Consider the following 26,634-nt stretch of genomic DNA (forward strand, 5'->3'; position numbering starts at 1 on the left):
ACCCTGCGTTCTTTATAATAGAAAATACCAGCAAATTGTTACCTTATTTCATATCTTATTTTGTACTTTTCAAACGTTATATTTTTAATTTTAAAGTAGTTTTTGTCAGTTATTTGTACCTTAAATTAAACATTGTATTACTTTAAACTTCGACCTTATCTTACTTATAACTTAGTTTCTATATCTCACAATCAAATTACTGGAGCCATATTTTTCTAGACCATGCAATTTCTTAACATTCATATAACTTATATTGTTTTTGTAAGTAGTTTTTAAATTTTTTCCAGTCCTCTTCCGTTGTTTCTTCTCCCAACTCTCGGATTCTGCCAGTCATTTCAGCCAGTTCCATATAGTCCATCAGTTGCGTCTGCCACTCTTCCAGTGTGGGCAAATCTTGTGCCTTCCAATGTTTTGCAATAAGTATTCTTGCTGCTGTAGTCGCGTACATAAAAAAGGTTCTGTCCTTTTTTAGCACTTTCTGGCCGACTATGTCCAAAAGGAAGGCCTCTGGTTTCTTGGTAAAGGTATATTTAAATACCTTTTTTTTTTTTCATGCATAATTTTTATTAATTTGCGTAGTACAGAATACAAAATACAGAAAAAGATTCAATTCTCATTTTCACAGACTTTTGGTATGACTTCCTTCAACCTTTCCACAAATCATCCGTTATAATCTTTATGAAGGTTCGCATTTCCTGTTTTATATTGCTATTATTCATCACAGTTCTTCCAATTCTCTTTAGACAATAACCTTTTCTTTTTACAGAGCTCCTTTAAAGCCCACTAGTGTTATCTGTCCGTCACTTAGATTTTCCAGATATTTCGTAAAGCTTTCCCAATCTTTAATGAACCTCTGGTCTTTTGAGTATCTAATTTTCCCTGTCATCTTATCCATCTCCGCATAATCTAACAGTTTTGCTCTCCATTCCTCAATAGTCGGCAAGCCCTCTAATTTCCAGTTTTGAGCTAGTAAAACTCTTTTTGCATACTGGAACAACTTATGATCTTTCTTCTTTATCTCCTTTCCTACCAATCCCAACAAAAAAACCTCGGGTTTTTTAATAAAGGTATATCTTAAGATTTTCTTCATTTCATTATATACACTCTCCCAAAACCCTTTAACTTTTTGACATTCCCACCACATATGGTAGAAGTACCCCTCCCTTTCCTTGCACTTCCAGCATTTATTGCAGATTCCATACATTTTGGCCAATTTTGCAGGAGTCATATACCATCAATAGAACATTTTCATTAAGTTCTCCTTTAATGTCACACAAGCTGTAAACTTAAGATGTTTTTTCCAAAGTTTCTCCCATTCTTCGAAATATATATTGTGACCAATATCTTTAGCCCAATATATCATCACCGACTTTACTTCCTCGTCTATTAAATTCCATTCCAATAGCTGATTGTACATTTTCGATAGGATTATATAGTTATTATTCAGTATCTCTGTCTGGAATCTAGAATCTTTATCAGCATATCCTTTGTCTTTAATGTCTTTTCTAAACATTCCATTTATCTGGAAGTAGTGCAGCCAATCATAGACTTTCATATTTAAATACATTTTTTAGCTCATTGTAGATCATTTCCCAGAAGGCCTTCACTTTTGGACAAGTCCACCAGAGGTGAAAAAATGTCCCTTCAGCCTCCTTACATTTCCAGCATTTATTATCAGACAGGTGATATATCTTTGCAAGCTTGACTGGGGTCATGTACCACCTATATATCATTTTCATAATGTTTTCCTTCAAGGCATTACATGCCGTGAATTTCATTCCGGTGGTCCATAACCTTTCCCAGTCCTCAAACATAATGTTATGCCCAATATCCTGTGCCCATTTTATCACGGCTGATTTGACTGTCTCATCCTGAGTGTTCCATTTAAGCAGCAAGTTATACATTCTTGAAAGTACCTTAGTCTTTGGTTCTAACAATTCTGTCTCTAACTTCGATTTTTCCACCTGGAATCCTATCTTTTTATCCAATTTAAATACCTCTTGAATATGAGCGTAGTGTAACCTTATTCTTTTAATTTTTCCAAACTCTGCAACCTCCAATTATCTCCGATTTTTTCTATTATTTCCCAATATTTCGGCCAACCGGCCTCCATATTGAGTCTTTTTCGGGCCTTCGCCTCCATTGGTGATAACCATCTCGGGGTCTTGTTTTCTAACAAGTCTTTATATTTTGTCCAGACAATAAATATTGCTTTTCTGACAATATGGTTTTTGAATCCTTTGTGAACCTTTACCTTGTCGTACCACAAATATGCATGCCATCCAAAAGCATTATTAAACCCTTCCAGATCTAGGACATCAGTGTTCTCTAACAGTAACCAATCCTTCATCCAGCAGAAGGCTGCGGCTTCATAATATAACCTTAAGTCCGGCAGGGCAAATCCCCCTCTTTCCTTTGCATCAGTTAAAATCTTAAATTTTATTCTGGGCTTTTTGCCCTGCCAGACAAACTTAGAAATATCTTTCTGCCACTTTCCAAAACACTCCACTCTGTCCACAATCTGTAGGGTTTGAAACAAAAACAACATCTTTGGCAATACATTCATCTTTATAGCTGCAATTCGACCCAACAAGGAAAGTTTCAATCTTGACCAAGTTTCTAGATCCTTTTTAATTTCTAGCCAACATTTTTCATAATTGTCTTTAAATAAGTTCAGGTTTTTAGCAGTCAAATTTACCCCTAGGTATTTCACCTTCTTTACAATTTTTAGGTCTGTCTCTTTCTGAAACCTTTCTGATTCCTCAGTTGTCATTTTTTTCCCCAAAACCTTGGTTTTTTGCTTGTTCAGTTTAAACCCCGCCACACGACCAAACTCATGAATTAATTCTAAAACTCTTTTCGTGCTAGATTCTGGCTCCTGTAATGTTAAAACCAAGTCATCTGCAAAAGCTTTCAGTTTGTATTGTTTCACTCCGACCTGTATTCCTTGCACCAACCGGTCCTCCCTAATCATGTTCAAAAACACCTCCAGGACTGAGATAAATAACAAAGGGGATATGGGGCAACCTTGTCGTGTTCCTTTTTCAATTTTAAACTCTTCTGTCACCACATTGAATCAGAACTTTATTAGCAAAGCCAACAGGCCACAGCTATACAAGAATTAAAAATAAAATAAAATAAACATAAAAGGGGATAAAAACAAACAAAAGGAGGTCCGTCAGATGAACACGTCTGTCACTCAGATGGTGGCCCTCAATTTCATAGCTCTCTCGATGTACCTTGCGACCTTCTCTGTTGTCTGACTGTCCGTATCAGAAAAGAGAAAGAACAGTATAATGTCTTGTGGACGGCCGGGGTTGGGGAGAATGAGTGGAGTAATAATCTCATTCCTTAGGTCTTTATAAAGGGGGCAGGATAGGAGGACGTGGGACACTGTTTCCGTGTTACCATCTCTACATGGGCAGAGTCGTTTTTCAAATGGAGTCTTTTGGTAACGACCTTCGAGTACGGCAGAAGGAAGAACATCCCATCTAGCCAATGTAAAGGCGCGTCTGTATTTTGGGATGGTTAATTTAGACAAATATGAAGCTGGGAAATCAAAGTGGGCAGGGGGAAAATAGGTATACCATGGACACATTTTCTTTAAGATAGTCAGGTTGTTTTGCCGTTCAATGTCTTTCAGGCGCTGGCCTATTAGGCTCTTTGCTTTAATAAGGCCCATTGATAGTAGGGATTGCGAATGCAGACCGCATGTAAGGAGTTTTTGATGCACAGTTTTGAACCACATGCTTTTATGAGGGTCTTGCATTACTAGAGGCAGTAGACCGGGTGGATTTAGATTAAGGCGAAGCCAATAGTTGAGTGTTCTTTGCCAGGTCTGAGTTTCTACTGATGGGAGGCAGGCCTCGAGTCGTAAAGCTGCGTTTGGGACACAGGAGGGGACACCGAATATCTGCCTTAGGAATTTAGACTGTACAGTTTCAAGACTTGAGCAGTGGTTCCCCGTCCAGATTTGTGCCCCATACAGTAACTGCGCCAGAGGTTTTGCCTGAAAGACTTCAAAGGCTGCTGGAATATATCTGCCCCCCTTCGTGTAAAAGAAGCGCGACAGCATCTTAATACTTTGAGCTGCTTTTTCTTTGGCATATTTTTGATGGACATCCCAGGACCCGGTCGACTGGAAGACGATACCCAGATATTTAAAGGCTTTAACCTGTTCGATTGTCTGGTTATCCATCCTCCAGCTATACTGTCTGCATTTCCTTCCAAAAACCATGATTTTGGTTTTCTGATAGTTTATTACCAGTTGCTCTCTCCTACAGTATGCTGAAAATTCACCTATGAGCCTATTTAAGCCTATTCTTGTTCGAGATAGGAGTATCGCATCATCAGCATACAAAAGCACGGATATTGGTTTGTCAGCCAGTTTGGGGGCATGGAAGTCCGGAGATGACAAACAGTTAACCATATCATTGATGTAAAAGTTGAATAGAACTGGGGCCAGGATGCAACCTTGCTTGACCCCCTTGCTGACAGGAACTGGTCCTATAAGATGGCCATTTAACGAAGTTCTTACATGCAACACCGTGTCTTTATATAAACAGCTGATCAAAAATAATAGTCTTTTATCTATACTTGATGCGCTCAATTTGTCCCAGAGTCTTGCACGTGGAATTGAATCGAAGGCAGCCTTTAGATCGATAAAGGCTGCGTATAGCACCCCACGGGATTTTTTGGCATATTTGTCAATTAGGTAGGCTAGGGTGAAGCAATGGTCCATGGTGGATCTGCCTTGCCTGAAACCCGCTTGCTCTTCCGCTAAAATAGCTTCAGTTTCCAGCCAGCTGGTTAGCTTAATGTAAAGATGTTTAGCATATAGTTTGCTGGGTATGGGCAGAAGGCTGATTGGTCTATAGCTCGCCGGGTCTGGCATAGGTCCTTTTTTATAGATTGGAATAACTATTGCCTCTGTCCAGCCATCTGGAAGTAGACCCGTTGAGTCAATCCAGGAAAATAGAGATGCCAACAGGGGGGCCCACCAGCCGATGTTAGACTTCAGAAGTTCGGCAGGGATATAATCGTTCCCTGGGGCCTTATTGTTCTTTAATTGTGCGATTAGGTTCTCAACTTCCTTTGCAGTTACTGGTGGCCAATGAGGTAGGTCCTCCAATTGGATGCGTAGTTTATAATGTTGGACTTCCTGGTCATGAAACAAGGATTGAAAATGACGCAACCACTCCATTGGTTCCACTGTACAGATGGAATTGGTGCGCTCCTGGTCCAGTAGACCAGATATGGTTCGCCAAAAGCAAGTAGTATCTTTCTCGTGCGATGCCTTAACCAAGCTTTGCCATGCGGCTCGTTCAGCTTCCAATTTCTTTCTCCTTAATAATTGTTTGTAGGACCGTCTCACATAAATATAATCATTAAGTAGGGTGGCAGTCCCTAATTTTCTATATCTCTGGTAGGCTGTTCTCGTTTTTCTCCTTGTTTGCCTGCACTCCAGGTCAAACCAGCTAGCACCGTCCTTTGCCCTCTTTGTGGCGGAGCTGTGTATCGCTGTTGTTAAGTGGGGTTTCAGTCTTTCCAAAAGTAATTTGAAGCGTTCCATGATCGCGTCTACTGAATTGCCTGTCACAATAGCGGATCGAATAAGCTTTAACTCTGCTGACTGAAGGAGGAGGGTTAGATTTTCATTCAATATTGGGGACCATTTGAGTCTTTTGGGAGCAAGTATACCCAAGTTTACAGAGGGTATATATTGTGGCTCGGCAATAGAATAGTCAAAAGGCCGACCTGCAAGCTCTAGAGTTAGAGGTAGGTGGTCACTCAGAGTATTGTGGCCTACTTGGAACTTCCTCACAAAGCTGTAGGCAAATCTTGAGATTAGAATATAGTCTATGACGCTTCCCCCTGCCTTAGAAAAATGGGTATATTCCCCGGGGCGATCCCCCTCTGTGTTGCCGTTTAATATCAGCAGTTCCCTCCGTCTGGCAGCCTGCACTAAGCAGAGACCTGAAGAATTGCTTCTACTATCTTTGGACAGTCGTGTCGCACCAATATCCGTCTGTTCTTCAGGGTCCATAAATAGGTTGAAATGAGTGTATAGACTGTTGTCATCTGTTCCTATACGAGCGTTGAAATCTCCACACACAATAGTCAGGGCAGACGGGTAAGTAGATTCAAGAGGTTCTAAAAACGCCTCTAGTTCAGCCCATGAAGCCTTGGCAACAGGGTTTTTTTGGCCTGGGGGAATATAGACATTGACCAGCAGAAGAGTAGTTCTCTTGAGGTTAAGTAAAGCGGCTGTTGCTAAGGAATTGCAGCTGGGTAGGGCTGTTAGAGAATGCGCCCGCTCCGTGGAAATGAAACAAGCTAGGCCGCCACTAGATCTGCCGCCCTTTAGAGATGGAGAGGCAGGCAGATGGTGGCAGTTATACCCATTGAGAAATATGGGATCATTCTGCCATGTCTCCTGAAAGAAGATGATGTCAAATTGCTTAAGGTAGCACAAAAATTGTTGGTTATTTTTCTTGGCGTGCCAACCCGCGATATTCCAAGACAACACTTTTAGGCCCTGGGCCTTTCGAGGAGCTGGATCTATGTCACCTCCACGTCCAGCAGTTCTTTGGTGTCTAAAAAAACACACCCGTTGGCTCTTTTCGAGGATGACTGCTTGGAGAGAGTGTAGTGATCCTCTCTTCTTGGTGGTTTGGGGCTAGGTTTTGGATTAGGGGGGGAGGCTAATTCATTCGGAGACAGTTTGAGGTAGCTATGCCAGGAGCTTTGAGATTTCACACATTGATTTGGTTTTACTTTATTATACATCACAGGGGGTTCAGATTGTAATTCCACGTCTACACATTTAAAGGTACCTCCCACTGTCCTCTTATCCACTAGACATTTGGGAGATATGGGCTGCACATAAGGGTCCTTCATTGTCTCACCTTGGTCATCCTTTTTTGCTAATCTGCTTTGATTATATATCAAGTCTTTTCAAGATCTCAGTTTGGGCTGGAGAATGCAGTGACCAGAAATGCAGTGACCAGAAACGCTTTATCAGCGGGAGTTCTTCCTCCCAAGCGGAGTCCTCACTATCACACGTGAGAGGCCAGGCACCAGTTGGATGTGGGGCTTCCTTTTTTTCATTTGGTACTGTTTGATGGGGCTGATCCTGCTGGAACTTATGCTTTCTATTTTGGTGGTTTTGATGGTTAGTTTTTTTCCTTTTGTGAACCTCCATTCCTATGCCCTTGGTCCCCATCAGAGAGGTTAAGGGTGCTCTGTTCTCAAATGTTCTTAATAGGACTATTCTTTCTTTTTTAAATAGGTTTTTGGCTCTAAACATAAAACTGGCCAAATTATGATCTAAAAAAGTAATCTGTGCTCGTACCGAGCAATCATCTTGATGTAGATACTCTATAGCGGCTATGTCAGTTGCTTTTACTACCCCCGGTAAAATGCCACTTATAATGGACAAGAAATGGTCTATACGGTCCGACCCTACATAAAATCTGGGCGGTTTGGGGTAATTAGCAAAGACAAGCTTTTGAGGGGTTAGGACTAAACTCCATTCTCTTTTGGGACACAACATCTGTCGTGCTTGGGAGGGGTGGTTCCCCTCAGTGGTTTGGAACGCCAGCTCACCTCTGCCTGCAGATTCTATGGTGGCCATAAGAGGACTCTGAGGCAGTATGACTGTAGATGGATTAGGTCCTTTGTCCCAGCTCGGAGTTAATTCTTCAGAGCTTGGTTTAGAATCTTTTGTGGATGTATCTATTTTGCGTGTCTCATTGATGGCACTCGAGTTAGATTTGTTTGTTCCACTTGTGGAGAGAGATGGGAGCAGGTTAAAAAGCTTCTGCCAATATTTTTTGCAAGTACGGTGAGTTGTCTTAGGCCGCCTTAGGTTTTTCATGTTTTTGCTTTTCTTCGTCTTGCGCTCAGCTTTTTTCCTCCGAGGTTTGGGGGACAGTAATGGATCCGGGCTGACTAGGGGATTTGTAATCTGATCTGAAGCGCTCACATGTTGTTTAAAATTGTCCACTAGAGTCAGGAGGAGCCCGTTTGTTATCGCTAAGAAATTTTTAACGTTAAGGAGATCCGTAGAAATCTGGTGTATCTGCTCCCAAAGATAATCACCCCGCGTTTCTGTTCCGTTGTCGTTGGCTTTCAGCCAATAGGTTGAAAGGTCACTTCCAAGTTCCAGCGGTGACACCTGAGGATTAGCGTCAGAAGTGTTGGCTGTATTAGCCTTTGTAGCATTCTCTGCATTGGCAAGTTCTTGGGCCAGGTTTATTGGATGGTTTGTCCTCTTGTTGTTTGTTTGCAGGTCCTTTAGCTGTGTTGACCAATCCAGCACTGTGGGTGGCAAAGGCAAGGCTACATCTAGAGTACTCTCGTTCTGAGTTCTCTTACTCGCATCTTTTTGAGGAAAGTAGTTAATAATTTTACTTTGACTCCCTCGGCGCTCCATCGGGCACTGCGGAGAGTTAAGCAAAATTCCTTGGTCCTTGTATTTTTTCCTAGTGAGGACCATAGTGGATATGTGGGTATATGTGGATATATGGTGAAAGCAAAAGTCCCCTTAGAGTGATTGTCGAATTAAACTTGCCTTATGTTTCTTGGGATTGACTGAGATAATAGACAGGAGGTATTTGCAAAAGAGAAGGGAGACAACGTGGTGGAGAGGCAGGGGTGAGTTTACTTCTTCAATTGCTGCAAAGTGATTACCGCAGAGGCTCTGGTACTCCCCGGTAATAATCAAGATGCTTAAAAAGGATTTTAAAATATACATAAAATATACATCTTCTTTCAGGGTCTCAGTGCCTTAAAACATTGAGTTAAAAACTTAATTAAACTAAACTAGGATCATTAGCTCCATCGCAGGGCTCTCCGCAAGTCAGTTTTGGGTAAAAGGGAGAGGTTCCAAGGCCTCCCCAGGCCCTTATCAGGTAAGCAATTTTTCTTTCCTCCCAAGGATTTAACTCTATTCACGTTTTTCCTTTAGGGAGTTATACTCACTCGGCTACAGTAAGAGGTCACAACAGGTTTCCTTCAGCTATTAATCTTCCTTCTTGTACAGAAATCCTCCTGGCAAGCTTTGTTGTTCCTCCCCTGCGCCCAGGTTTCCTTCAGATTCAGCCGCTCCTTGTTTCTCGGCGTCTTTTCTCAGGTTGAGCAGTAAAACAATAAAACAATAAACTAAAAGCAAGGCGAGGTGATGAGGCAGCCAGTAAAACGTTAAAAATATAAAATTAGAATTAGGAAGCGACTAAAAACTACTTAAAAACTTAACGAAAGACAGGAGCTCTAACTAGGCTGCTGTCTCAGTCGCCATCTTGGAGCATCCTCTGTCACCACATTGTTAACTATCAGTTTAGCTTTTTGCTCTGAGTAAATTGCCTCTATTCCATTTTCAAACCCCCGTCCCACTCCCATCCCTTCAAGGTTTTTCTTCATGAATTTCCAAGAAATGTTGTCAAAGGCCTTCTCTGCATCAATAAAAATTAGCACTGCTTTTGTATTTATGTTGGTTTGCAAAAGTTCCAAAATGTCAATAATGTTCCTAGTGTTATCAAACAAATGTCTACCTGGGAGAAAGCCTGCCTGGTCTTTATGAATTACTTCATTTAACACTTTTTTGAGTCTATTTGCCAAGATATCTGCAAAAATTTTGTAATCCACATTTAGGAGTGAGATGGGACGGTAGTTCTTAAGTTGAGTCTTTTCAGTTTCCAATTTAGGTATCAATGTGATGAAAGCTTCTTCCCACGATTCCGGCGCCTTCTTCCCCTCCATGATCTGATTACAAACCTCCAATAGTGGTTGTATCAAAAAATCTTTCAATGTTTTATAATACTTGGAGGTAAGACCATCTGGCCCTGGAGATTTGCCTAGTTGCATATTCTGAATGGCACCCTCAATTTCATGTTGTGTTATCTTGTAGTTCAGGATTGTTCTCTTTTCCTGAGATAATTTCGGTAACCCATTAATTTTTATGAATTGGTCTATCTCCGTCTCATTTTGCGGCCCTTGCGTATAAAGGTGTTTGAAGTATCTCTGGAAGCACTTTCTAATTTCCTCTGGTTTCTGGATATTTCTCCCTTCAATCTCTAGGTTTGTAACCGTATTCAATTTTTGTCTCTTCTTCAACTGCCATGCTAGCAGTTTCCCACACTTATTCGCTGATTCAAATGATTTTTGTTTCATTTGTTTAATTTTCCACTCAACTTCTTGATTTATCAATTTAGCATATTGTGCTTGGTGGAATTTGATTTCTCTCAGAACCTCCTGTGATTTTGGTTTTGATCTCAATTTTTTCTCACCATCTCTTATCTTCTCTAAGATCTTATCCTTTTTTTCATTCCAAAGTCTTTTCTTTATCGTGTTCTGTTGTATCAAAAACCCTCTCATAACAGCTTTACTTGCGTCCCAGATTACTCTTTTTTCCACCGTGGTATTCAAATTTATTTCAAAGTAGTCTTTCAAAGTTTTTTGGGCCTTCTTCACAATCTCCTGATCTCTTAATAGGGTGTCATTCATTTTCCATCTGAAGGAACCGATTGGAGTAAGTCTCATTTCCACTTTCATAGCGTTATGGTCGGAGCAGGTTTTGGGACAGATTTCCACTTTTCTGGTCTTAGGTGCCAGCCCTCTAGTTATCCATATTTGGTCGATTCTTGTCCAAGACAGATGGGCTTCAGAAAAGAATGTTCCTTCTTTACCTAGGGGGTTCTTTGTCCTCCAAATGTCAATCAAGTCCATATTGTCAATTAGTTCAAAAAAGGTTTTAGGTAGTCTGCCGTCTTTTGTTAAGTTTTGATTTTGTGACTTGTCCATATTTGTGGAGACCACCCCATTCATAACTCCCATCATAATGATGTTGGTATAGTCCAAATAGTCCAGCATTGTCTCATGCAGTTTCTTATAGAATTCTGATTTCCCCTCATTCGGTGCATAGATTCCTAAAATTAAAAACTTTTCTCCTTGAGTCTGTATCTCAATAGCCAAAATTCTTCCTTGCTCATCTTTAAATAAAAATTTTGGTGACAGGCTCTCCTTTGCATAAATCACCACTCCTCTTTTCTTAACTCTCTCCGATGAGATACATTCTTGGCCTAATCTTTTATTGATTAACACTTTCCTATGGAGCCTAGTCACATGCGTTTCCTGCAAGCAAATAATGTCCAATTGTTCTTTTTGCAATATGTGAAATATTCTTCTTCTTTTTTCCGGGGAATTCCCGCCATTAATGTTCCAACTAAGAAGCTGCAGAGTCATCCTGGATCAATCTGTTATTCCTTTGGTGGTGGCGTCTCTTCCTTTGAATCCTCTGGTCCCCAGGGTGCAGGTGTAGGTGCAGGTACCGGCGGAGGTGGTGGCCAGGATGCTATTGCTCCTTTCTGAAGGTCCTCTTTGTGGTCGTTCAAAAACTTTTGTTGGTCTTCTGCTGTCTTAATTTTAACTTTCTTTCCTTTGAAGTTGAAGGATAATCCTTGAGGAAATTCCCACCTAAAGGGAATTGAGTTGCCTTTCAGTAGTTTTGTTAATTCCGTATATGTAGCTCTAAGGTCCAAGAGTTGTTTCAGAATATCTTTGTAAGTTTCTGCTCTGTTGCTTTGAATGTCAAGTGATTTTCCAAAATGAAGGCCTAGTATTTTATCTCTCTCTTGCTTGGATCTCAAAATGATCAAACAGTCTCTGGATCTGTCCTTCCTCACCACTCTTCCCAATCTAAAAGCACTTACAATTTTAAAATCCTTATCTTCTTCTATCCCCCAGAACTTTGAGAATTCCGATGTCAAATAGCCGATCAAATCTCCCTGTTCAAGTTCTGGGATTGCTCTCAATCTAAGGTTGTTTTCCCTATTTCTCAGTTCAACCATAGACAGGTAGGCCTGCTGTTCACCAATCTGTTTGTGCAAGGGCTTTACCTCCACCTTTATTGCCTCAAGCTTCTGATTGGCTTCCACGGCTTTTTGGTTAGCTTCCTCAGCCAATTTGCGATTTTCTGCAGTTGCTTCCTGGAGATTCCCAATTGCTTGTGTATGTTGAGCAACTTGGTCAGTCAGTTTGCTTATAGTGGCTGTGGCTTGGTCAATTTTGGACGAATGCTCATCCGCCTTCTTATTTAAAATTTCCAATTGTCCCAAAATTTGATCTAAGACTGCTGCAGATCCTCCTGAAGCCATATCCTCTAATGGTGTTTGCTCAGCTACCCCTTCTTGTGTCCCTAAAACAGCTGGGACAGATGATCTGTGTGGCGGAGAAGTCAAGGTTGTTTGTACCAGTTGTTTAGCTTTCGTTTTAGCCAATCTTGCTTTCCCTGTGCCACTCATTCCAATCCTGTCTACGTGCGGCATTGGTTAAGACTATCTGTCCCCCCCCTGCCCCCCGCCTGGGGACAGAACTTACTTCCGGATTCCACCGAAAGCCAGTAAGGGAAAACAATATTGGGGAGAAATGGAGCTGAGCGACAGGCCCTCACTTCTCCCCGCATGCTCCCTAGGGCTTGCCGGTCCTAGCCCCATTCCAGGGATTCGGACGAAAACATGGCAAGCCCCTGGGTTCCTTTAACGGAATTCCCTTTCCGCAGCAGCGTTGGAGGGGCAGGCCCAGCCAATCCTTGCCCCGTTCCAAACAATTTGATAACCAATGCCTAACCGCAACTTACAAGTTGTGACGATTTGCAGTAGGCAAAAAACAAATCAGCCAGATGGACTAAATTCCTACCAGTCCCCTGCCACAACAGCAGATGACCCCATGACAGGCATAGCAAGGTCGACGCAGAAAACCCTTAAATTTAGGGCGGGCGGGTGTTCCGATGCACGCAGCAAAGAGAAAGTTTCCAAGCTGCGTGCACAGAGTATAAAGCATTAGATCCCTCCCACCAAATTGCAACACATAAATTGCCCCAGCAACTCAACCAACTAATCATTGCCACAGGCCAACTTTTCAATCATGCCTGGCAACCAAGGAGGGGGGGGTGTGGCCTGATAGACCCCACCGCAACCAGCGCTCTCCATTAAGGAGAACACTCTTTGTCACATGAAAGTGGTGGGGCGTGGGTGAGAAGGCAAAACCTGTTTACATCCCAGGGGAAAGAAATGACTTGGGTATCAATCACCCATTTTCTGACTTCCTTCTACACTTGACCAGATGTACCCTCTTTGGCTGTGTCTGTCTTTCCAACCAGGGAAATGTTAATGCAATTTGGACTGTAAACAGAGTCAGGTACAGCTGTCCCCATGATCATAGCTGGAAGAAAATTACATCTGTGTCCACAGAAATGCCTGCCAGTGTTTCAGTCAGTAGTTCAGTTCATGCTTACATGCCCACATGTGATTTCAGCTGAAGTCTGCTTATGTGCGAGGGAAATCAAGCAGGCAAACATTTGGCAGCAACTCGCCATGCACTCATAATGTACAGTACTTCCAGTCTGTAGGATGGTTCAGTTAAGAGAGATGTGATGTTTCGTTTCTCTGTGCCAAGTAACTGCAGCATCACAAGCAAGTTCCCCAGAGGTTGCAAAACTTGACACACAGATTCCATAAGCCCCTCTGCTTCTCAAAAGGCTAAACTGTGCTCTCGCCTCTTTTTTTTGCTCATTGTTAGTGCCCTCGCGTATGCATCTTGCTTTGTTGGGTTGCCAGGCTCCATAGAATCAGAGAGTTGGAAGAGACCACAAGGGCCATCGAGTCCAACCCCCTGCCAAGCAGGAAACACCATGAGAGCACTCCTGACATATGGTTGTCAAGCCTCTGCTTAAAGACCTCCAAAGAAGGATAATGACCCGCAGAGAATCTTGTGGTAGATAATGAGGTATGAAAAACAATAAATCACATTTTCTGCTACATTGTTAAGCATCAGGTCACCACTAGATCTTGACAATTTCCTGCAATGATCGGTGCTTAGAAGGCCTATGATTCAGTTCCAGGAGATATTGGTGACAGGCGCTGTAAGGCAAATACTGCTTCAGCCTACCAAGAAATTCCTCTTGAAAGAAATTTGTCTCTCACCTGAGGGATAATTACCTCCTGTACCTGGAAATGCTTCATTTCAAATTACTGTGGACTTGACTGTTCACATAATTTCACTCTCTGTGCTTATGTGCACATTCCACATGCACTAATCCAGGGATTCAAAGGTGAAAAGTAGGCGAATAGGTAAGCAGTGGCGGCGGTGGGGGGAGAATGGTGGGGCCAGAATGCACAAACTTTTCAAGGCTAACTTGACTGAAGCTGCATAGGCAGACCAAGCAGCTACTCACAGGCAGGAGAAGGGATGGCGGGCACAATTCAAGAGGCAGCTGCTATTCTGCAATCAGCTTTTTGCCAAATTGCAGTCAAATTCCTCGGATGTGACCCAGGCGTGTCCATCCACGTCCATCGCATGTCCTACTTGGCTACCTACATCCCATGCCTCCTGTGGCTGCTCAAGACGGCCACTTGCAGTCCCATAACAACCCAGCGGTGGCCAGTGGCGGCCCCTTCGGTATCGGAGGGACTGATCCCCCTGCCTAGAAATATTGAGGGGGCTGGGGACTTCCGGTGAGCCGCGATCCCAGCGCAAGCAGGGGTTTACACCGCAAGGTGAAACCCGAGCTATTCTGAAGGATAGGGGTGACTCCAGGGCGCGGAGACCCCCCAAACTCCTTGGAAGGGTGTTCAAGGAGTCTAGTCCCCGGCGTGACCAGAGAAAGGATCAAACCAGTTACCAGGTAACCTCGAGAGAGGCGAAGAGTGTAACGGAGAGATTCAACGGGTCCAGGGGGAGCCATTTTCTCGCCTTCAGATAGCGAAGCCCTGCGCTTGCAGGAAGAGCGGCTTGCTTTCAAAAAAAAGGACCCCCGGTTTTCGTAACTTTGTGGCTAAGAGGAGAAACAAAGAAACATCGGGGCAACAAAGAGAGACAAAGAGAGTTCAGCCGACAGCCGAAATCAACCTAGACACGGCAGGAGCCCAGTACAAAGGAAAGTGAGTGTTTCGCTCTAGCGTTAACGCAGTTCCCTCTCGGGTTCCCTCCCTCAATGAGTGAACGTAAATATAAAGAAAGAAAAGGAGAAAACAGTTCCGGAGGGGTGAGGGAACTTTGAAAGGGTCCAGGGGAGAAAGGTGAACTGTGGTCCTTGGTGAACAGGAGGCTGTAAAGAGGAGAGGGGACTTTTCTTTTGTTTTCTTTGTTAACGTTATATGTACAAGTGAGGAATCCCGGAAGAGAAGCCCCGCCGCCATCTGAAACCGGAGTGCAGCGTTTATGTAGAGGGGAATAAGAATAGATGATGCTACCTGTGGGAGCTTTATATGAACTGCATATTTTATATTCTGTTGAGAACTGTTGAGAACTTTATATTCTGTCGAGAACTGTACATCTTATATTTGAAGAACGACAGTAGAAAACGCGAAATCCATTGAGGGCTGCAAGGACACTTTAAGGATACTCTTTAAAGATACAGCGAGAGTCTGCGCGGACTTAGAGACTCAGCGAGGGCAGGGGTTAATATGGAGAACTTTAGAAGACAAAATGGAGCTGATATGAGCTGCGCCTAAACCTCCCGCTCCCTTGCCCCCTCCCTCCACCCCCGTTACTTACCCCTCTCGTTCCGACCTCTACCTGCTTAACCCCCCCCTTTTTTTTTTGTTTTTGTTTTGTTTTGTTTTTTTTCTATTTTTTAATTTTCTGAGAACCTGCCTAACCTTTGGACCAATTAACATCTGGATTAGCAGGGTAAAAGAAGGGAAGAAACCCTCTCTTTTTGGGAAACCTCCCTTTGAGAATCCTCTATTTGCTTCGGAAATATTACATATCTGAAGGAACTACCGTGACACTGCATTTAGAATCTGATCTATAAAGGAAAACAAGATTGGGACTGTGAGGATTTAATAAGGACTAAGTGTACTGCTTATGGTTGGAGTCTGTGATGTTTATGAAATTACTGCATAGGGAGTTAATGAATTTTTGTTTCCAAGGAACAAATAGGGTATGAAAGATAAACTCTAATAAGGAAAGGAAAAACCGTGAGGAAACGGCAGGAGGCGTCAAGACAGATAATTTCGAGCGGGGAGGAACAGTGGGGGGGAGAGATTAACACAAGGACACAAGATGTCTCAAACAGGGAAGAGGGGAACGAATGGGGGAACCCCAGGAGAAAGGAGAGGCTCTAAACAGGAGGTAGACTTTAAGTCAGACATACTGAAAATGTTTGCAGAGATTAAACAAAGCCAAGCCAAGGTGGAACATAAGTTAGAATCGGTGGACAATAGAATTGGGAAATTGGACAAAAAAATGGAGGAAACTGTGAATGAATTAAAGGGCCAAATAAAAGAAATATCCAGAAGGACGCAGCTCACAGAGGAAGGGTTAAAAAAGACAAAGGTGGAGCTAAGAGATATGAGAAGAGACAAGGAAAAGATTAAAGTAGAAGTGATGGAATTAAGTAAGACACAGGAAGAGATGAAGGATATTATAGCGATGAATGAACTGAGGCAGAGAGAGGTGAATCTGAGGCTGAGAGCTGTCTCAGAGACACAGAACGAGAACATTAAAGAAAAATTGACGAAAGAATTAGCAGAATGGATGGGCGTGCCAGTGGAGGAAATGGCCAATAGCATACTGAACGCATTTAGAATGCGTGTTAATGCAACAAAAGTCAAGAAATTTCCAGGTGACTGTTTGATCACCTTTAAAAATAAAGAAATGAGAGACAGGATCCTCCAAAGGAACAGAGAAAAGAGATTGAACATAGATGGGAATTATATAATTATTTTTAAAGATGTCCCAATAAGACTACTTAAAAGGAGAGAACCTTATAAACCCTTGGTGCAAACACTGAGGAAAAATAAAATTGAGTTTAGGTGGGAATTCCCGGAAGGGATATCATTTACATATAGAGGTAAAAGACATAAGTTGATAAATCACGAAGAAACCGGGAAATTCCTTAGGAAACACAAGGAACTTAAAGCGGAAGTACAGGAAATAGGAAGAGTAGATAGAGCCTCACCAGGAGAACCAAGAGTGTTAGAGGAGGGGGTGGAGGAGGGGAGTAGGTCGGGAGAGGAAGAAGAAGAGGAAGCAGAGGACTCAGAAAACTTAGAATAGATAGGAAAACCGGAAAGGAAAATAAAGGGAAAATATAAGTGCTATGGGTTTAAAAATTTGGAACTGGAACATAAATGGCATGAACGATAAAAAAAAGAGAAATAAAATTGAACAGTGTTTGAAAAGGAAGAACCTGGACATTATCTGCCTCCAGGAGACGCATGTGGCCAGAAAGCACAGAAAGGTGTTAATTAACAAACGGTTGGGAAATGAGTTTGAAACCTTGGATAAAGTAAAAAAAAGAGGAGTGGTACTGTACATTAGTAATAAAATAGAGGCTAAAACAATGTTTAAAGACGAAGAGGGGAGGATGATAGGGGTTAGCATCAATTGGCAAGGGGAAAAGCTGTTGGTAGTGGGGATTTATGCCCCGAATGGCAGTAAAACTGAATTTTTTAAAAGATTAGAAGAAAAAATAATGGACTATGTGGATCAGAAAATAATATTAATGGGGGACATGAACGCAGTTGTTTCGCTTGAGATGGATAGACTTAGAGATGGACCAAACAAAGATGGGAAGTTACCAAAATCTTTCTTCTCGATGGTGGAAAACTGTAGTTTAGTAGATATATGGCGTTTGAGACACCCGCTAGAAAAGCAATTTACTTTTTATTCAGAGCCCAATCAATCCTTTTCACGATTAGACCAGATCTGGATCTCAAAAGAACTTTGTCCAAGAGTTAAAGCTATAGAAATAAAACCGAAAGTAATATCAGACCACAACCCATTAGAGATGGAGTTGGAAAGTTTCGAGGAAAGATCTTACAGATGGAGACTAAAGGACTATCTGTTGGATGATCAAAAGGTGGTGGAGATGGCAAAGAAAAGATTGATGGAGTATTTTAAGGATAACTGTGATAAAGGAACAAAAGAGAGTATAATTTGGGATGCAAGTAAGGCGGTAATAAGAGGGTACTTCATCCAACAAAATGCAATTAAAAATAGAAATAGAGAGAAAAATAAAGAGGAAATTTTAAGACAAATAATGGTAAACGAACAAAAATTAGTTCAAAAACCTAATTGTCCAAAAATAAAAGAAAGAATAAAAATCCTACAAACACAGTTTGCCACAATAATAAACAGAGAGGTAGAGTGGAATATTAAAAGACTCAGACAAAGAAATTTTGAATTTGCTAACAAACCAGGCAAATGGCTTGCCTGGCAAACAAAAAAAAGAAAAGAACAAGGGACAATTAACAAAATAATGGTAGATGGGGAAGAAAGAACTGACCCTAAAGGAATAAGGAGTGAGTTTATTAATTATTATAGAAATTTATATAAAGATCAAGAGAGGGTAGGACAAAGAAAAATAGAAAGATTCTTGAAAGATAAAGGGGGACAAAAAATCTCAATGGAAGGAAAACAAAGATTGAACACCCCAATTGAAAATGAAGAAATAGAGGAGGCAATTCGAGATTTAAAAAGGGGCAAAGCCCCAGGCCCCGACGGATTCACTGCCGGCTACTATAAAGAGATGAAATCCATCCTTGTGGGCCCCCTGAAAAGGATCATGAATATAATATTAAAGAAAGGGGAAATCCCAGAAACCTGGAAGGAGGCATACATCATGCTTCTTCCTAAACAAGATGCGGATCTAACCCAGGTGAAAAACTATAGACCAATCTCATTGCTGAATGTAGATTATAAAATATTTGCAGGAATCCTGGCAAGAAGGTTAAAAAATGAATTAGCAGATGTCATCCATAAAGATCAGGCAGGGTTTCTCCCAGGCCGACAGATGAGAGATAATATAAGATGTATCATTGATATGCTAGAATTCCTGTCTATTAGGTTTGATAAACAAGTTATAATGATGTTTATTGATGCCGAAAAGGCGTTTGATAATGTGATATGGAATTTTATGCTGAGAAACCTAGAATATATGGATGTAGGTAGTGAGTTTGTCAACGCGGTGAGGGCAATATATACGGATCAGAAGGCCAAACTTATTGTAAATGGTATAGTAACGGAAGAGATCAAGATAAAGAAGGGAACAAGACAAGGATGTCCCCTCTCTCCGTTACTATTCATAATAGTGTTAGAAGTCCTCTTAAACTCTATAAGGAAAAATGGGAATATAAAAGGTGTGACTTTAGGACAGAATGTATATAAAACCAAGGCCTTCGCAGACGACTTAGTGGTGATGACAGAAGATCCATTAATATCAACAGGAGAAATAATGAAAGAAATGGAATTATTTGGAGAAGTGGCTGGGTTTAAAATAAACAAGACAAAAACAAAAATGATATGCAAAAATGTAGATTTAAGGATAATAGAATCAATCCAACAGCAATCGCAGATAGGGACGGTCAAAAAAGTGAGATATCTTGGTATTTGGATAACATCTAAAAATATAGATCTATATAAAAATAATTACGAGCCGATGTGGAAGGAAATAAGGAGAGATCTAGAAAAATGGGGACGGTTAAAACTGTCAATGTGGGGAAGAATAAATATGATTAAGATGAATGTGCTATCGAGATTGATGTTCCTATTTCAGTCCCTCCCTATAATAAAAGGGAGCAGGACTTTAAAGGAATGGCAGCGGACAGTTTCGAGATTCATATGGCAGGGCAAAAAACCCAGAATTCAATTTAAGCTTCTAACAGACATAAAAGAAAGAGGGGGCTTTGCCCTGCCAGATTTGAAGCTGTACTATGAAGCGGCATGTCTATGCTGGCTGAAAGATTGGGTCAGACTAGAAAATACGGAGTTACTCGACTTGGAGGGCTTCGATAATCATTATGGATGGCATGCCTATCTGTGGAAGAACAAAATGAAAGCACATAAGGGATTTGGTAACCATGTCTTCAGAGGACCGCTAATTGAAGTGTGGGAAAGATATAAAAATGTATTAGAACCGAAAACACCACACTGGTTATCACCTCTTGAAATAACATGTAGAAAAACAACTAATATGGGAGGCAACTGGGCAACATACAACCAGTTAGTGACCAAAGTGGAAGGGAAATGGAGAACTAAACCCTATGAGCAGATAAAAGAATATGTTTATGATTGGTTTAATCACCAACAGGTCAACCAGATGCTTAGTAAAGACATTAAAGAAAGAGGTTACGCAGATAAAGACTCAAAATTCCAAATGGAAATAATAAACAACGAAATGAAAAATATATCTAAAATGTACAGAATACTTTTGGACTGGAATCTGGGTGATGAGGAAGTCAAACCAGTGATGATCCGCTGGGCAAGAGATGTAGGCCACAGTATACAATACGAGGACTGGGAAAGATTATGGAGAGACGGGTTGAACTTTACGGCGTGTACTACGATAAAAGAGAATGTTATGAAGATGTTTTATAGGTGGCATCTGACACCTATGAAGCTCTCAAAAATGTATAAGGTGAACAATAAGTGTTGGAGATGCAAAGTTGCAGAGGGTTCCTTCTACCATATGTGGTGGGAGTGTGGAAGGGTAAAACAGTTTTGGGAAAAGGTATACACAGAATTAAAGAAGATATTAAAGTACACGTTCAAAAAGAAACCAGAAATCTTCCTATTAGGGATATTACAACAAGAGATAAAAAAAGAGGATTGCAGACTAGTGTACTATGCGGTCACGGCGGCAAGGATTCTAATAGCTCAGAGGTGGAAACAGCAGGAAACTCCAACAGTGGAGGAGTGGAGACTTAAATTATCGGAATATGCAGAGCTCGATAAATTAACAGGAAAAATTAGATATATAAAAGACCAAGTGTTCATTAAGGATTGGGGAAAATACGTAAACTATCTGGAAGGTATTAGCGAGGGACAAATAACGCTAGAGGGATTTAAAGATGTACTGTGATAGATTATGGTTATTGTGTAAGGAAAATAGAGAACAAAATCGGAAACAACGGCAATATAAATGATGAAACGTGTAATTTTATTTATTTGCTCCGTATGATTTGTGGTCACGCTGAAGGAAGTCCTGAAAGAAATAGCTATGTTATGGGAGAATTATGAAAATAAGAAATTTGTGTACTTTTTACTTATTCTGTCGGTAAGCTTTTCTTCTTCTTTTTTTCTATGTTTTGTTTTTTTTCTTTCTGTATGCTAGTCTTTATTTTTTTTATGGATCAAATAATAAAAAGAATTTAAAAAAAAAAAAAGAAATATTGAGGGGGCTGAAGCCCCATATACCCATTACCCCTGCTTTCTTGTATCTTTTGGTTTAGAAAGGGGTCCTTACTGTCACAGTTGCTTCTCTCATAGGAGATAGATGGTGAAGACTCCACCTGTTCTGATTCTCTCATGTCCCACTCGGCTACCTATGGTGTGTGCCTCCTGCAGCTGTAGGTGACTGTCATTTGCAGCCCCGTAACTACAACCTGGCGATGGGGGATAGTGGGGGGGGGGGGCGGGCTGAGCCCCCATGGCCAGGATTTAATCCAGCTGGGAATGGATTTAATAATCTTGTGTTTTCCGAGAATGCATGTAGCTGCCCCACCAGTTTGCCTGAGATGGGTGGGAGGAGTTATTAACATTCCAAATTCTCCTTCATCTTTCACTCACTGGCCCATCTGTGTGGTCAAATTACTCAATGTGACCTAGATGTGTTCATCCACACCTGTCGTACGTCCCGCTCAGGTACCTACGCCCGGCGCCAAATGAATTGTTTGGTCCCATAGGCTGCATTAAGATGGGGTGAAAAACTAAGGATTTTGCTCTAGTTTGAGTTGCCAATCATTCTGGTTCCTTCGTCTTGGTTAAAAGTTGTTTATTTGTTTGGAAACCTGTTATGATACCCTGCAGAATGCAAATGGATTAAATCAAATTTCCCCCCTCCCCTCTCCTCTCCTCCATCTTCGCCTCCCCTGCCAGGCGTGGCCATTCATATTTGTCGCATGTCCCTCGTGGCTAACAGGGCCCTTGGCCTCCCACGGCTGCTGGGGACAGTCATTTGTGGCCACAGCAACAGCCTGGTGGTGGGGGATGGCGGTCCCCTCAATACTGGGGGGACTGAGCACCCTTCCTAGAAATATTGAGGGGGCTAAAGCCCTGGGTATCTACGAGGTCTGCCCTGCCTTGTACCTGCAGTCAGTCATTCCGGCCAACTGAGGCAACAAGTCCTCAGTAGAGAATCAGCTCTGCTGGGATCATTAGAATTCTGCAAATAGCAGGGGCATCAGTGCCTTGGTACTTCATCCTCTGTTGGGTTCCTCATCGTCTTTTACAAAGGAAATGGGGCTGCTGCAGTTGGACAGTTGCTTAAGACATGCCTGCAAGGAGGTGTGGGCCAGCTCTGACACAGAGCACTCTGCACCCAAAATGGCAGGAAATGCAATCAAACTTCCGAATCTGAACTACACACAGGCTAACACCAGGCAGGCCCCAGAAGAAGGATCTTTCTTGTATCTTTTTGTTTGGAAGGGGTCCTTGCTGTCATAGGAGCTTCTCTGCTAGGAGAGGTACGGGGTAGGTTTCTTTTCCTGCTTCTGCTTTCCCAACAAATATTTTAAATTGCTAAATTATGGCTTGATTTTTGTATTTTTTGTTAACTGCCTTGATCTTTTCAGAAGAAAGGAAAGGAGAGTGTAGCAGGAGACCCCCCTTCATTACACTGTAATGCACAAGCTCCACACACACACACACACACACACACACAGACACACACACACACCTCCCACACACACACCTCCCACCTCCCCGAGCCTGGAGATGCCCCTTCTAGAGGGGCATCCCCTGAAAACCTTCCGTAAATAAGGGAGCACTAACTTGACAGCTCCGCACGGAACCCCTGTTATTTTCATATATTTTCCCTGAGTAGACCGTGAAACTCTACCTCGCCCTATTCTTATGGGTTGACCAACTCTCCGAACTCGAGGTCAATCGGCTGCCGCTTCAACCAATCAGTGCTACCGAACAGCGCCCCTTGTGGCGGCCACGCAGGTACTGCAGGCAAAGGCGCTGTCAGAGCTGCTTCCAGATCCTAGCTCACAGAGGATCACGCTAGCCAGCGGTCACTTTATAAGAAGAGTTTGGAAGAGTTTGGATTTGATATCCCGCCTTTCACTCCCCTTAAGGAGTCTCAAAGCGGCTCACAATCTCCTTTCCCTTCCTCCCCCACAACAAACACTCTGTGAGGTGAGTGGGGCTGAGAGACTTCAGAGAAGTGTGACTGGCCCAAGGTCACCCAGCAGCTGCAGGTGGAGGAGCGGAGACGCAAACCCGGTTCCCCAGATTAGGAGTCTACCGCTCTTAACCACTACACCACACTGGCTCTCTATAAAAGTCTTTATTGAGTTACAGTTTCCATTCTCAAGCTGCTGCGTGCAGCTCTACGTCTTATGGGTTAGACCGGCGAAGCTCCGTCTGAGTCTCCGCCCCCTGTACACCAGCTTAATACCCTAGCCTTACTCCACCTTTTCCGCCTGACCGTTCTTCTCTGGGTCCCTCTGCCCCCCGTGGTCTCTTCCTTCCTGGACTCTTCTGACGCTGACCCCCCGGGCCCTTCTGTCTCCTTGCGTCGGGCTTTAGGACCTGGCTCCCTTTCTGGGCTGCTTACTGCGCCACCTTCCTGTGCATTTGAACTTGGCGCCCAACCTTCCACTTTCCGCCTGACCGTTTCTTCGCTCCCCGATGGAGGTGTGGCCACTCCTGACTCATGCCCTCCCCCCTGCTGCGAGCTGCCAGAGCTCGATACCTGGCGCCCTTCCTCTCCACTGCGCTCTGTTGGTGACGCTGGCCCCGATTTCCAACTGCTGCCCTCTGAGCCCCCTCTGGACCCTTCTTCCTGGGGTGTCCCCCTAGGCTCCCCCCTTGCTCTGGCCACTGGCGCTCCTTTCTGTGAATCTTCTGATTCACTGGAAAGACTCGGAGATCTTGGGTCGTCGTCATCACTCATCTTTTCTTCGGCCTCCTCCCCCTCGCTCTCTGTTTCCTCCCTTGCCCTCGCCTCTGCTCCTGAACCCCTGACATCCATCCCCCCCTCGAAGCCCCCCTTCCCCCCCTCCCCTCCTTCCGGTGCGGGAGCTGGGTGCTGCAGTGTCAAGGGGACGAATGTCGGATACAGTTCGCTTCCCGTGGCGGGCCTCCAACTGAAGACTTCCGGTTCTTCCTCCCTGCGCTCGTCGACGACGGTCACCTCCGCCTCCATCTCTGTGCCTCCGTGCTCGAACCCAAAATCCTCCCCGTACATGTCCACGTCCGTCTCCGCCTCAGTCGTTCCCTGGTCCGTCGCTCGACCTGGAACCTCCAGCCACTTCCTGCGCCACTGTTCCTCTGGTCTATCGTCCCACCAATACGAGGGTTCTGAGGCCGATCCCGCGGGTGACCCCTCCGGGGAACGTGTGTCCATTGTCGGTTCCTCGTCCGAGTCGAACCCCTGGAACGTGCTGGCTGAAAGCGTCGGTGTGAAAAGCCAATCGTCGAAAAAGTCTGCTGGCATGGGCCTGTGTGGGAAGAGGGCATGAAACTCGTCTTTGAGCAGAGGTTCCTCTAAAGCGTAGCTCGGCACCCAGCTGTTGGCACTGGCCGGGGTGCCCTCTCTGGCGAGAAGGTATTCTACTCCCTCTTCTCCCCATCTCGAGTCCAAAATCTCTGTGACTTCGTTGATGGGCTCCTCCTGTGGCACTCCCCTTTGCTCGGTTCCCTCTCGGAGCGGACTCGGCGCCGTTCCTGGTTCCTGAAATCTGTGAGGTGTCTTGTAGGGAGTGAGCACCGATCTGTGGAACACCGGATGCATCCTGGAGCCCTCCGGAAGCGTCAGCCGGAAAGCCACCGGGTTGACCTGTGCCTCGACTTGGTAGGGCCCTAGCTGCTTATGGCCGAGCTTCTTCTTCGCTAACGACCTGGCCGGCACTGCGTGGGCTGCCAACCAGACCCAGTCTCCCACATGGATCTCTTTGCCAACCCTCCTGTGTTTGTCCGCTTGTACCTTGTATGCGTGCTTAGCCAGCTCCAGGTGCCGCCGAAGCTGATCGTGGACCTCCTGCAACTCCAACGCGAACGCGTCTGCTGTCTGCGGCTCCCCCTCCCCCATTCTTTCCAGTCCCGGGAAGGTTCTGGGGTGCCTTCCGTTGTTGGCGAAGAACGGCGTCACCCCCGTGGACACGTGCTTCGTGTTGTTGTAGGCGAACTCGGCGAGAGGCAGGTAATCCACCCACGTCGCGGGCTGTTGATTCGCATAACATCTCAGGTACTGCTGCATGATGGCATTGACCCGCTCCGCTTGTCCGTTGGTCTGCGGGTGTCTAGCCGAAGCCAGGTTGATCTTGACGTTCAGGAAGCCCATCAGCTTCTGCCAGAAGTTCGAGATGAACTGCCGCCCCCGGTCGGACAGTATAGACCGCGGCAGACCGTGAACCTTGAACACGTGATCTATGAACAGTTTGGCGGTTTGTTCCGCCGTGGCCACCTTCGCACACGGAATGAAATGTGCCATCTTGGAGAGCAAGTCCACCACCACTAGCACTGCCGTCTTGCCCCTCGAGCTGGGCAGATCCGTGACAAAGTCCAGGGCCACTCTCTCCCATGGCTCGAACGGGGTTTGCAGCGGTTCCAGCAGTCCCGCCGGCGGTCTGTGTACTGGTTTGGCCCTCTGGCAGGTGTCGCACCTCGCCACGTAGTCCGCGACTTCCCCTCTCATTCTGGGCCACCAGAAGTCTCTGGCGACTAATTCTATCGTCTTCTCTGTGCCAAAGTGCCCAGCGGTGGGCGCGTCGTGCAACTGCTGCAGTACCTTGGCGCGAAGATCGTCCCCCGGCACGTAGATGGCCCCTTTATGGAGGAGTAATCCGTCTCGAACCTGGAACTCGCCGGTCGCAGTCGTGCCCCTGTGTGCCTCTGCCATCTTCGCTCTCGCGAAGGAGTCGTCCTGCAACGCACGTCGAACCGCCTCCAGGTCAACAGTCGCGGAAGCGCACGCCCACGCTGTCGGTGCGAAGATGTGCATGGCCGCCGCTGGCGTCGCCTCCTCGAGGTATTGCGGTTTACGGGAGAGGGCGTCCGCCATGATGTTGGTGTCCCCCGGGACATACTCTATGCGGAAGTCGAAGTCCGCAAAGAACTCTGCCCAACGTATCTGCCTCTGGTTCAGGAACCGCGCCGTGCGCCAGTGCTCCAGGTTCTTGTGGTCCGTGCGGACCTGCACCGTGTGCTTGGCTCCGATCAGGAAGTGCCTCCACGCCTTAAAGGCTGCATGAATGGCCAACAACTGCTGTGGTTTCTCACTGTACTGCTGGAGAAAAGGTGGAGCCTATTCTCTGTACTGAGCACCGGATGTTAGCTCAGTGTGTCATGTGACCTGTGCTGGAAGTACAGGGGAGGAGTGTGTGACTCTTCTGATGGAGTCTGAAGGGAACAGACGCATTTCTGTGTACTGTTGAGTGACAGGAATAAAACATGTAGAAAGGACTCCTGTCTGTCTCATTTCTCCTCCCTGGGAGAATGCAGGGAGGGAGAGAGAAGCAGAGTAGCGGAGGGTGTGTTCTTCACGTCTGATTGATGAGGAGAATCGCCGGAGTTATGACCTAGCCTGCCGGGAGACACAGCGGAGAGGTCATCAAGTATCCAGCTTAATTGCCTCGGGGGAGGCCAGGTACCTCTGCCTGTAAGCTGAGATACTAACAGGTG

The 26,634-nt window shown here is 44.2% G+C and overlaps 1 long non-coding RNA gene across 1 annotated transcript in view; it reads left to right on the top strand.

Annotated features, from left to right (window-relative positions):
- The window catches only part of LOC308578343, a 269,953-nt gene extending 243,540 nt beyond the window's left edge, over window positions 1-26,413 (top strand). The window contains exon 2 of the long non-coding RNA XR_014003889.1: window positions 26,288-26,413. This is a non-coding gene — a long non-coding RNA (uncharacterized lncRNA). The remainder of the gene's footprint in view (window positions 1-26,287) is intronic.
- The last annotated feature ends 221 nt before the right edge of the window (window positions 26,414-26,634 follow it).

This window comes from Podarcis bocagei (genome assembly GCF_964188305.1).
Source record: "Podarcis bocagei genome assembly, chromosome: W".
Taxonomy (NCBI): domain Eukaryota; kingdom Metazoa; phylum Chordata; class Lepidosauria; order Squamata; family Lacertidae; genus Podarcis; species Podarcis bocagei.